Source organism: Chiloscyllium punctatum, chromosome 26, assembly GCF_047496795.1.
Source record: "Chiloscyllium punctatum isolate Juve2018m chromosome 26, sChiPun1.3, whole genome shotgun sequence".
Classification (NCBI taxonomy): domain Eukaryota; kingdom Metazoa; phylum Chordata; class Chondrichthyes; order Orectolobiformes; family Hemiscylliidae; genus Chiloscyllium; species Chiloscyllium punctatum.
Window position 1 is genome coordinate 30,218,553 of NC_092764.1, and position 12,996 is coordinate 30,231,548.

The window sequence follows — 12,996 nt, forward strand, 5'->3', positions numbered from 1 at the left end:
CCAGCTCATGAACTGGAACAGGCTGCATGTCTGGCCTGTTCACCTTCGCTCTCTTAGCACTTTGAGCCCATTTGGATGCTCATGCCATTCCAGTCTTATCTTGGCTTTTTGCACCTTGCTCCTCAGTCAGAGATGCCAGGTTCACAAAACTGCTGTATTGCCTTGCTGCTTAGTGCAGAGACAAAGGCAGGAAGATTGTCACAGTTGTCAGAAAACCTTCAGTCAAGTCAAGCGAGATAGGGGTCCCAGCACAGTAAGTCAAGGGCAGCCTCCAATACCAGTGCAGGACTTGGACAGTCATGCCCTTGGAATGGTTAGAGTCAGGATGTTCTCTATATAAAGGGTGAGGAGCTAAATGTCAGGAAGCCTGCTTTCACTCTTTCTGCCCTATTATGTGCTGTTTTCTTGCAGCAATAAGAGGCAGGTCAGGAGGTGGAAGTGAATGGGCCAGCAGATATTTTTGGGGAAGTGTTCTGAGTGAGTGAGTAGACAGTGTAAAGGGCATGCTATCGGGGGTTGGGTTGGGTGACAACAAATGAGGGAAGACATTGCAGGCAATAGTGAGAGGGTAGAGCATAACCTTTGGAGGGTTTGTGGAAGGGTGTAGCACCTGTCTGTGCATCACAATCCAGCAGGACCTCCAGGTCCCTATCTGCAAAGAGGAGTGTGGGTTTCTCCTTGTCTGTCATGTGCAGGGCACTTGTTAGGAACCATGCAGGGCAGCTCTAGTCTAGTAATGGTTGTCTGGATGTACAATTGCCTTTTAAAGATGACACTGGCACCAGGGATGCCGGTCAATTCTGGAATATCTTAGTTGTTCTGGTTATGGCGAGTAGTCAAATGGGGTTAAAATTAGATGACAGGGAAGCCAAAGGAGTGGGATAGGTAATTAATTAGGCCAAATAATTAACTTAGTGAGAGATGGCAAGAGATCTCACTAGGGCTTTCATCAAGAAACGCTTCATAAAACTTGACAAAATTGACATGTAACCAAATAAAGTAAGATTCAACCTATAGTTCAATTTAGGATGGTGTGTAGCTTGGAGGGAATGTGCAGGTGGTGGTATTCCTATGCATCTGCTGCCCCTGCTCAAGTTCTAGATTGCAGGTTTATAAGGTGATATTGAGGAAGAAATTGTACGGAATCCCACACGCAGCCAATTAAGACCGTGCCTGTAAAAAGTTGTTGAACAAAGTCCCACTGTTAACCATCACTGGAGGAGGAGTCTCCACAAATATTGCCATCTTCAATGACAAAGGAGCCCAGCACCATCAGTGCAAAGAAAATGGATGAAGGTACCTGATACTGCAAAGGCCCTAACAATATTCTGGCAATAGTACTGAAGATTTGTCCTCCAGAACTTGTCACACCCCTAGTCAAACTGTCTATCTCAATCATTTGTTAAACAAAATTTTGCTCATTGACTCTCAGTTTGGTTTCTGCCATGGCAATGTAGCTCCTGACTTCATCATAACCTTGGTTCAAATATGGAAAAAAGCTGAATTTAAGAGATGAGATGAGAGTGACTTCCCTTGACATCAAAGCCACACTTGACTAAGTGTTGCATCAAAGAGTCCTAGCGAAGCTAGATTCAGTAAGAATCAGGAAAACTCTTTGCTGGCACAAAGGAGACGGTGTTGTCAGAGGTCAGTCATCTCAGCTGCAAGACATCTCTGCAGGAATTCCCCAGGGCAGTGACCTAGGCCTAACCATCTTCAGCTGTTTCATCAGTGATCTTTCCTCCAGCAATATGTCAGATGTGAGAATGTTTGCCGATAGTTGCACAATATCCAGTGCCACTAATTATTCCTCAGATACTGAAGCAATCTATGTCCAAATGCAGCAAAGCTCAGGCAATTTTCAGGTTTGGGCTGACATGTGGCCAATAACATACACTACACTATTGCTAGGCATCTCCAATAAGAGACACTATAACCATCATTCCTTCATGTTTAATGGCATCACCATTCTGAATTACCCACCATCAACATTCTGAGGTTTACCATTGACCAGAAACAGAACTGGACTAGCCATATAAATACTATTTATTGAGCAGGTCTGCCATCAGACAACTTGCAGCAAATAACTCACCTCCTGACTCCCATCAACAGAGCATAAGTCAGGAGTGTGATGGAATGCACCCCTCTTGCTGAGATGAGTATAAACATTCACTCCACCATCTACAAGATACACTGCAGAAATTCGCCAAGGTTCCTGAGATAGCACCTTCTAGACCCATGTAAAAGAGCAAGGCCAGCAGATACATGCAAAAGCTATCAACAGCAAGTTCTTTTCCAAGCCACATACTGTCCTGACATGGAAATATATTACAGTCGTGATAACATTTATTTTTCAGGGGATTACTTCCTTTCATATTCTTGCATATTCTTTTGTGAATCTGGGAAAATACAACAGAGACATTTTCACACAATGAGCATCCAAAAGCAAAGCACCTGAGGTATTGTAGTGAAACCTTATGGTATAGTCACTGAGCAACACAACGTACATTTATAGCTGCCTTTGTGTTGGGATTAGTGTCTTCCACATTAACAAAAGTACATTTAGGAAACTAATTATAATTTATTCCACAGCTTTCAAAATGAGTGCAGAGTTTCTGTGTAACAGGAACCATAATATCTGCAGAATGTAGTAAATGCATCTTTTGTTGAGAGATAATAGTGGAATCCGGCAATGATGGAATGATAATTTAGTTCTGTAAAAAGGCTGCAGGACAGTAAATGTACTGTTCTTTATAACCACTACTTTGTCACTAGCATCTGCAAACTATTAGGCTTTAGAGATTATTTTTCACAAAACTATAAATAACTTTTATTGCATTTGAAGGTAGAGACCTAATGTTTCTGAATCACACCACATTCCTGTCTACCCATCAACTGCTGATCTCCCTACTTATTTTACACTGTCTATATTTTAGGCTCCTGACAAAACTCAGAGACATTATTTGGAAAGCACTTCTCAGTAGGCTAGGCTTGGTCTAATTTTTGCTTTCCAATGACAATATTTGAGGGGAGGGGATGGTCTAGTGATGTTGTTGCTGAACTGGGTTCAAACCCTGCCATGGTAGATGGTGGAATTTGAATTAAACTTTTAAAAGTCTGTGATTAAGAGTTTAATGATGATCGTGAAACCATTGCTGATTGTCGATAAAAACCAACAATTCTCAGAAGGGTTGCTGAACCCAAAATGTTAATTTTGATTTCTCCTCACAGATGCTGCGAGACCTGCTCAGTTTTTCCAGCAACTTCTGCGTTGTTTCTGATTTACAGCATCTGCAGTTCTTTCGGTTTTTGTTTCTTCAAAAAAAGTGTGGCATCTCATACTTAGCTAAAAAGTCTAACACTCAGCCCGATGTCTTTCTGATTAATTAATTGAATGCATAAAAACCTTTACTTTGAAGTTAAATTGCTCTAACTTGCTGAGTTCATTCTATTGCTTCCAAGCAAACATTCTTTCCTAGATTCCCTTATAGAGTCATAGAGATGTACAGCATGGAAACAGACCCTTCGGTCCAACCCATCCATACCGACCAGATGTCCCAACCCTATCTAGTCCCACTTGCCAGCACCCGCAGCTCCCCCCGCCCCCCCCCCAAACCCTTCCTTTTCATATACCCATCCAAATGCCTTTTAAATGTTGCAATTGTACCAACTTCATATACGGTTTAGCAAAACAATTGGAGAAAGCTTCCCTTTAAACAATCTAATCCCCTCTATAAGTAACATTACTGAAAAAACTTTACAATCGTTTCTCATTTTGTTACATTACTCTGCAATAATTATTTGATATTCATGCTGCTAGATTACACCAACTGTTTATAACTGTCCATTGTTTTTATACTTAATGTTTAACTTAATATTATGATTTGGTAGTCAATTAATAATTTGTGCGTGACTGTGTTAGTTAAAAATAAATCATGTAATCTCTCTTTTGACTTTCTTAATGAAGAAAATATTTGGGTGCTGGAACAATAGTAACATTTAGTCTCAAAAAATATAAAGTACAGCCTGTATTCTGCCTATGCTTTGGAATACCAAGCTGAAAATGATCAATGGGTCTCTATAGACTCAATGTTTAATATGTTCAATGAATGCAGGCCAGCAATTAACACACACAAAAGATTATTTAGCTGTATAATCAACAGTAAGTAATAAACAAATCAGAGCCATGATTCAAGTCTAGCACTCCAATTTAGTACTCCAGCTAGAGTATTGACTTCACTTCTTAACATCAAAATAAAAGGAGCACCCTCTTGTTAAGGTAATGCAAATCAGAGCCATATGACTTCCCCCAGACTATACATGTATTGAAAAGGTAAATGCTGAAAATTGTTTTAAATCAAAATGCAACGATATGACAAGTGGTCGCAGTTTCAAACCAGTTCAAGAGTGAACAACATCTAAACTTGCAGATAAAGTTGTGGAGTCTCAAAGTTCAGAATTACATAAGAGCCAACTTGAATTCAGCAATTTGGAGGTCAGAGGTCATTCTGAATGAAATGGGTGGAATAAAAGACCTTTCTCATCAATAATAGTCTTGTGAATGCTAACTATCCAAGTTTTCTTTTACTAGATGCATGATGCCTTTCAAGCAATTTTTTATTAGTATTCTTGTGAAGAACCAACAGAAGTATGCAGGTCCCTAAACGTAAATATAGCAATATTGGCTTGGAGTAATTATGCAGGGAACAATGTCACATATCTGTGTACGGTCATGCTGCTACCATCCTCTGGAAATCCCAGCTGCTAGCATCACATAAGCAGTTAAATAAAAATTCAAAAGTTAGTATGTTTGTTCAGGGTAAATGGTTAAGGTCAACTGTAAGATGGCACATCAGTTCATCGATTCAGTCATTTATTTTTATTGCCAAATGCTACTGCAAGTTTGTAAGTCTAACTGTATTCTCCTTTAACAGTGTCTTATGCTTGTCCATCAAAATATTATACCACAAAAATGATATTAAAGTAAAAAAGTCAACTCTATGAAGACAACAGATTATGTAAAATACTCCAAAGATTAAATGACAAGTATTTAAAAACTTCCAGATATGTGTTTTAAATGTGTTTTGTAACCTCATTGACATTATAAAAAAATTCTTGGAGGACACATTATGCTCAATTATGCCCAAAATCAAGTGGAGGGATCTTAATGTGAGATTAATTGTAAATCATATGGAAACAGCCTGATATTTGCATGCTTGGGTTGAATGTGCTGCTGAGTGGCTGCATGCTTCAGCAGGCACCTATGCTTGTAGGGAGCTGGTACCACTTAAAGGCATTTCAGCTGAAATTGCGTGGGCAGAAATTTAAAGACCTGTTGGAAGGAGCAGAAATGGTGTAAAAGGCTACAAAATATACCATCAGGTTTTCAGAGGGTGGAGTGGAGTCGGCAGCACAGGTCTGCATGCAAAGAGCAAAGATTTGTTTAACTTGTAGGTCAGCAGGCCCTCAAGATGAGTGTTTGGAAGGGAGTGACAGTAAGAGGTCTTATAATTAATGCTATCAATTCAGTGTACAGTCTGGTGGATATGGTGCAGCAAGAAGCTTAATAATCCACCTAAGTGGTCAAGGTATGTAAATGCATATGTATATGACAAGTTCTATAAATTGCACCACTTATGTTCACATCGTGCTCTGTTCATGACACCCCCTTTAATCGTCTACCAATAGTCTATTTCAACCATGCCTCAAATCTAATATTTCAGTGCTTCCTCTCTCACCTTCGTACATGATAATAATGTTGGATTCTGGATGATCACATCTCACACACTGAGTCTAGCTTTCACACACTGCCAGCTATTTAACTGTCGTAGGCACACCACCCAGACATAGTACATCACTTTAATTAATGCACATATAAGACAACATATAAAAAAACCAGCAACAGCAAATCTATGGGATTAAGTCATAGCTATATATGCTCACCACATTGAAGAGGCAGGACTGTGAATAATTGGAGTGATCGTCACTGAGTGCCTGACCATGGGTGTCATGGAAGCCATCATGGCAATAAGGATCTGGCGTTGCTGTTGGCTGGGATGGTGGAGAGGAGAGCCGTCCTTTTCCTGTAGAGGCCACACCATCAGACAGGATCCAAATTACAGCACAGCTCTGTGCTTCATGGATGATATGCTTGAAGAGGTTGATGTTAAGAAGGAGGATGTGCTGAAAAAGTTTTAAAAACATGAGGATAGATAAGTCCCCTGGACCAGACAGAATATACTGGATTAGTGGTGCTGGAAGAGCACAGCAGTTCAGGCAGCATCCAACGAGAGGTGCTGCCTGAACTGCTGTGCTCTTCCAGCACCACTAATCCAGTATTTGGTTTTCAGCATCTGCAGTCATTGTTTTTACCAGACAGAATATACCCAAGTATACAGCAGGAAGCGAGGGAAGAAATTACTGCACCTTTGGCAATGATCTTTGCATCCTCATTATCCACTGGAGTAGTAGCAGATGATTGGAGGTTGGTGAATGTTATTCCCTTGTTCAAGAAAAAGAACAGGGATAACCCTAGAAATTGCAAACCGGTCAGTCTTACATCATTGGTGGGCAAATTATTGGAGAGGATTCTGAGAGACCGGATTTTTGATTATTTGGAAAAGCATAGTTTGATTACAGATATAGTCAGCGCGGCTTTGTGAAAGGTAGGACAGGCCGTACACCCTTGTGAATTACTTGAGGATGTGGTAGAGTCAGAATCATTGGCGACCTTTAAGCGGCATTTGGATAGGTACATGGATGGGTGCTTAATCTAGGATAGAAGTTCGGCACAACATTGTGGGCCGAAGGGCCTGTTCTGTGCTGTATTGTTCTATGTTCTATGTGACAAAACACATTGATGCAGAGCAGTGGATGTGGTGTATATGGATTTTAGCAAGGCTTTTGATAAGTTTCCCCGTGGTAGGCTCATTCATAAAGTAAGGAGACATGGGATAAGGGACATTTGGCTGTCTGGATACAAAATTGACTGTTCCATAGAAGACAGAGGGTGATAGTAGATAGAAAGTATTCAGCCTGGAGCTCAGTGACCAGTGGTGTTCCTCAGGGATCTGTTCTGAGACCTCTGCTCTTTGTGATTTTTATAAATGCCTTGGATGAGGAAGTGGGAAAATGGGTTAGTAAGTTTGCTGATGACACAAAGATTGGTGGAGTTGTGGATAGTGTGGAGGGCTGTTGTAGGTTGCAATGGGACATTGACGGAACATAGAACTGTACTGAGAAGTGGCAGGTAGAGTTCAACCTGGAAAAGTGTGAAGTGATTCATTTTGGAAGGTTGAATTTGAATACAGATTATAGCGTTAAAGGCAGGATTCTTGGCAGTGTGGAGAAACAGAGGGAGCTTGGGGTCCATGTCCATAGATGCCTTAAAGTTGCCACCCAAGTTGATAGAGTTGTTAAGAAGGCATATGGTGTATTGGCTTTCATTAGTGTGGGAATTGAGTTTAAGAGCTGCAAAGTTATTCTGCAGCTCTATAAAGTCCTGATTAGACGACACTTGGAAAATTGTGTTCAGTTCTGGTCACCTCATTATAGGAAGGATGTGGAAGCTTTAGACAAGGTGTAGAGGAGATCTACCAGGATGCTGCCTGGACTGGAGGGCATATTTTATGAAGAAAGGTTGAGGGAGCTAGGACTGTCTCATTGGAGCGAAGAAGGATGAGAGGTGATTTGATAGAAGTGTACAAGATGATGAAAGGCATAGATAAAGTGGATAGCCAGAGACATTTTCCCAGGGCGGAAATGGCTATCATGAGGGTGCATAATTTTAAGATGATTGGAGGAAGGTTTAGGGGAGATGTCATAGGTTGGTTCTTTACACAGAGAGTGGTGGGTGCTTGGAAAGCACTGCCAGTAGTGGTAGTAGAGTCAGATACATTAAGGACATTTAAGTGACTCTTGGATAGGCACATGGATCATAGTTAAATGAAGGGTATGTAGGTTAGTTAGATCTTAGAGTAGGATAAAAGGTTGGCACAACATCAAGGGCTGAAGAGCCTGTACTGAGCTGTACTGTTCTATGTTCTGTGTTCGTTCTGTGTGAAACAGGATGCCCAGCAGGATAAAAATGATATTCTGCATTGTGAAAGGATAAGTACCACCACCTTGTCATTGCTACCTTACACTAACAAGGTCAGCAATCACTCTAACTTTGCCTCTGTGCATACCTCCAGGCTCACAGACTACATCTCTTACTATTGCATTCATCCTGTCCACCCTGTCATAATCCCAAACTACTATCCTTTCTTGCCTATTATGCATCCTACTCACTCAATGAGGACACCTCATCACCTCTTATGCTTGTGTAATACCACCAATTGTGTTCCATCCACTGCCAACTTCTTTGTGTCATTTCTGGACTGGGACTTCAATGACCAATCAATTGACTAAGTTTCATTACACTGTTCATTACCACCATCAGGAGGTTCACAAATAAGGCTTTCACCTGCATTCTCCATCACCTCCGAGACTGTCATTTCCGTAGGTATTATTTTTAAGTTACACTCTGGAACACAATCTTGTGGGAGCATCTTCACAGCTGGTCGAGGGAGAAGTGAATCAGTCTATGGCACTCAGAGAATTACCAGACACCAGGCGTCTACTCAGCCTCATGTATTATTGCATTTTTGTATCTATGTTTTTCATTATTCTGAAAGTGTTGTAAAGGTGTCATGAACTATGTTTATAGGGGTACCCCTTGTCTCCCAGCAACCATTCCTGTATGGTCCAACAATCTTGGAAGGAGAGAGGGCCTTTTGAGTTCTCTAGTATGTAAGAGTCATGGCACTTCCTAGGATATCTGATGCAGACCTTCAAAATCCAGGATCAATGGTCACATATAATTTAAACCTTAATGGAATAGAAGCCTTTTCTGTGATGAACTCTGCAGGTAAGTGCTCTCAAAGCAACAAGGGTGTGGTCGATAGTGCCCTGCATCTGGGGGAAGTCAGCCATAAAAAATGACAGCAAGGACTGTAGATCTGAGGTCCTATGATTCTCCTCTTTGGTGGGCATCCTGAGAAGAAATTTCTAGGGGTCATGTGCGTGGCTCCTCCTTCAGATGCTGCTTCTCCCTCTGGAGATTGTGTCGTATCTGCTGGAGGTTGCTTTTCTTTCCAACAACGTTGCAATTGTTTCTTCATTAGCTTTGGACTTGAAACAAGGCTACAAGGACTCCATGGTGATGTCTAAACCAGATGTGTGAGCAGATAATCTATAGAAAATGTCAGAAAAATAATAGTTTTATTGAAGGAACCCATGAGCCTTCACATCCATTACAATGAAGCTTCATGTTATGCCCTCACAAGGTGTGGCATGGAGGATTCCCAAGGAGATTAATGTCATGTTTCCATTAAGATCCCTGAGGTATGTAACTTTACCTAAATGTACGTTGCACATCCAACATTTTCATGTTTCATTGGTGGGATAGAATTCTGCCAATAAACTACTCTGATAGCTCCATCCCCTCAAAGAAAGGAAAGCTCCCTTCCACTTCACAGACCACATCTTGAATATACAATTCAGTCTGCAAATGTGGCAGTTGTGAAACTGAATGTTTGCCTGTGAAATGGAAACCTCAGGTGCTATTTTTAAGTGCTCTTTAAGTGCTCCTGTCTGATTACATTTGTTGAGCTGTCATGATAAGAAGACAATATGTGCATAATATAATGATTTTAGGACATAATTCTTAACATACATTTTTGGACATTGAATGACCTGGCAATGAAGTGCAAATTGAACCCCACTACCTCCAATTGCCCCTTTCACGGTCACCATTCTTTCAGCAACCCATCACAATGAAGACCATCCAAGAATTACCCACTTTCCCAGTACTCCATGAACTGTCTCCCAATAAACTCCTTGAATATTATTGGCCAAATGCCCAAGATTGACAATGAACTCTGGAATATCTTGGTGGGATAACCCTGACCTACATGACCCAACCCCAGATTACTGACTCCACATGATGCTGACTGATCTACTTGTAATCCCCAGACTGGTTTCACATGACCTGTAAACTGTGGTTCAATCCCTGGACTGCAAGGACATGGATAGAATCATAGAATCATACTTTGTACAGGACGGAATGAGAACCTTGGACCCATCATGTCAATACTGATCATCAAACATCTGTCTGTTTTAATCCCATTTGCCAGTACTGTGACCGTGTGTGCTATGGAATTTCAAATGGTTCTTCAATATCTTGAGGACTTTTGCCATTAACAACCTTTCAGGCAGTGAATTTCAGCTACTCACAATCCTCTGGGTGAAAATTGTTTTCTGCAAATCCCCTCCAAATCTCCTGCTCCTTACCTTAAAACTATGCCCATTGGTTATTTCACTCTCTATTCAGAGGAAAGGTTGCTCCCTATCTATTCAACCTATGCCCCATATAAACATGTACATCTCATCTCTGGACTCTGGTCGGACCAAGTGCCTGACTGACCACAGCGAACTCCCTAGACTGGAATTGGATGAGTGCCTTGACTTACTGCAATGATACCCCCAATTTATTGTTCTCCCTCTTCATTCTACTTTTCACATTTGGCCATTTGCCTGAAATACATGCAACGTATTTGCTGTATAAACTGCTGGTACATGTTTTTGGTGTGATGTTGACATAATAAGTTGCTGTACAGCACCATGTAGACCCAAAGTTTGTGAGAAGATTTGTAGCTCGGGTGCTCGTTGTTGTGGTTCTATTCGCCTTGCAGACGTTTTGTCCCCTATCTAGGTGACATCCTCAGTATTTGGGAGCTTCCTGTGAAGCGCTTCTGTGATGTTTCCTCCGGCATTTATAGTGGTTTGTCTCTGCCGCTTCCTGTTGTCAGTTCCAGCTGTCCGCTGCAGTGGTCGGTATATTGGGTCCAGGTTGATGTGTTTGTTGATAGAATCTGTGGATGAGTGCCATGCCTCTAGGAATTCCCTGGCTGTTCTCTGTTTGGCTTGTCCTATAATAGTAGTGTTGTCCCAGTCGAACTCATGTTGCTTGAAAGGAGGCTCCCAAGGACTGAGGATGTCACCTAGACAGGGTACGAAACATCTGCAACACAAATTCCCAGCTCGGCGAACAGAACCACAACAACCCTGTAGACCCCATTGACTGTTCAGTGCTCCCAACGATGACAAGCTGTCTACCACTCCTTCCGAGTTAGAAATTAATGACAGCACAGAAGCTGGAAGCTTATAACCGAGCAATGAAGATCCTGTGTGTTATGAAAGCATTCTGAACCACATTAAGGCTGGCAACCTTCATTAAGTCAGTGATGAAGTTAGTGAGTGTGCACTAAGAAGGCAGTGAAGTATATGAAAACAAACAAAGAAAGCTGGAGAAACTCAGCAGGTCTGGCAGCATGTGTGGTGAGAGAGGCAGAGTTAACATTTCAAGTTCAGTATGAGCACAAAGTTACGATGTGCTTAGAATGGCAATGTAAGAGCTGTGCAAATACATGAGATGAATGTGGGACCCTCCACACAAAGTGACATGCCTGAAGCATACAAGTTGTGTGTGTCCCTGAGCTCCAAAGTCAAATATTGAAGAACAGAAGTGTTTTGTGATTTGGACTGAGAGCAGCCATGATGATGTGATGAAGTTGGTGTTGGCTGTTGCCGATTTGCATGAACAAAGTAGCGAGAAGGTTGGTGATGATACAGTTTGCAGTGAAGTTGCTGAGGAAACATTTGAATGATAGTTGGTACAAGGAATCAGGGAATGTTGCTGCTGGATGCCTGTACTGATTTAAATATCAGGAATTCCTAGGCTCTGGGGTGAAGGAAAAGAAAATTGGAAGTGGCATATAGATAAAGTGAATTGGGCCTTTAATGAGATCTCAATGCATAGCTATGATTGTTGCTGATCATAAAGTGATTCTAAAGTTGCCATTTAAGGTTTGTGGGCAAAATTGCAAAATCTCAAAGATTCAATTTTTAAAAATTTCTCTCCATATTTTCACACCTTCCACGTTATTGTTCATACCATCCCATTGGGAAAAAGTCCCATTGTGGCAGGTGGTGAAATGAATTCAATAAAAAATTTTAAAATGCTTAACTTATGATAACCATGTAAGCAACACAGATTGTCACCAAAAAAATTATATGGTTCACTAACATCTTTTAGGGAAGGAAATCTGCCATCCTTTTCTGGTTTGGTCTATGCTTGACTACACCCATGATTTAGCAATTTGCTTAACTGTTAACTACACTCTGGATAATCAGCATTGGCAATATATCCTGGTCTAGTCACATGCCATGAACATTTTACTTTTTTAAACTGAATTTGTGATGATGATGAAAGGGAATGATTTTGGTCTTCCTTGGATTTAATTGGAGGAAGCTTCAACTTGCCCAGTGTAGGTATCTGAAAAGTGTCATGACAATTTAGAGTCAGCATTTTCACTTCTTATTTCAAATTTTCATAACACTTTTGCTTCAATTTATTAATCTGGAGCATCCCCAGGATTATGGATATCATATAGGCATTAATTATGAATGTTTCTCAGCATTTTGGTAAGTTATTGCACAATTAAACCAGGGATTCTATTATTCACATCTATTTTTTATAGCTGAATTTTAACTGGCATGTTTGAGATTACAGGGCATTAAAGCCTTCAACCTGATCACTTCTGGCTTTAACAAAAGCAGGAGATGACTAACACAATAATATAATATTGATTATTTTAAAATCGAACTATTCTTTCATCTATTCCAGCTTGCCCAGGTCCAAGTTGCACCTGTTTTAGAGAGGTGTAATACCTTGGCACGATCCAGCTTTGGGGAACTGTTTGTGTGAAGCTTACACATTCTCCCAGTGTCTGCATGGGTTTCCTCCAGGTGCACCGGTTTTCTTCCATAGTTTTGCTTCCAAGCTAAATTGTCCATTGTGTTCAGGGATGCGTAGGTTACATACTCTGCTGAAGGTTGGCGTGGACCTGTTGGGGTAAAGTGCCTGTTTCCACTGTGTAGGGATTTTTACAACAA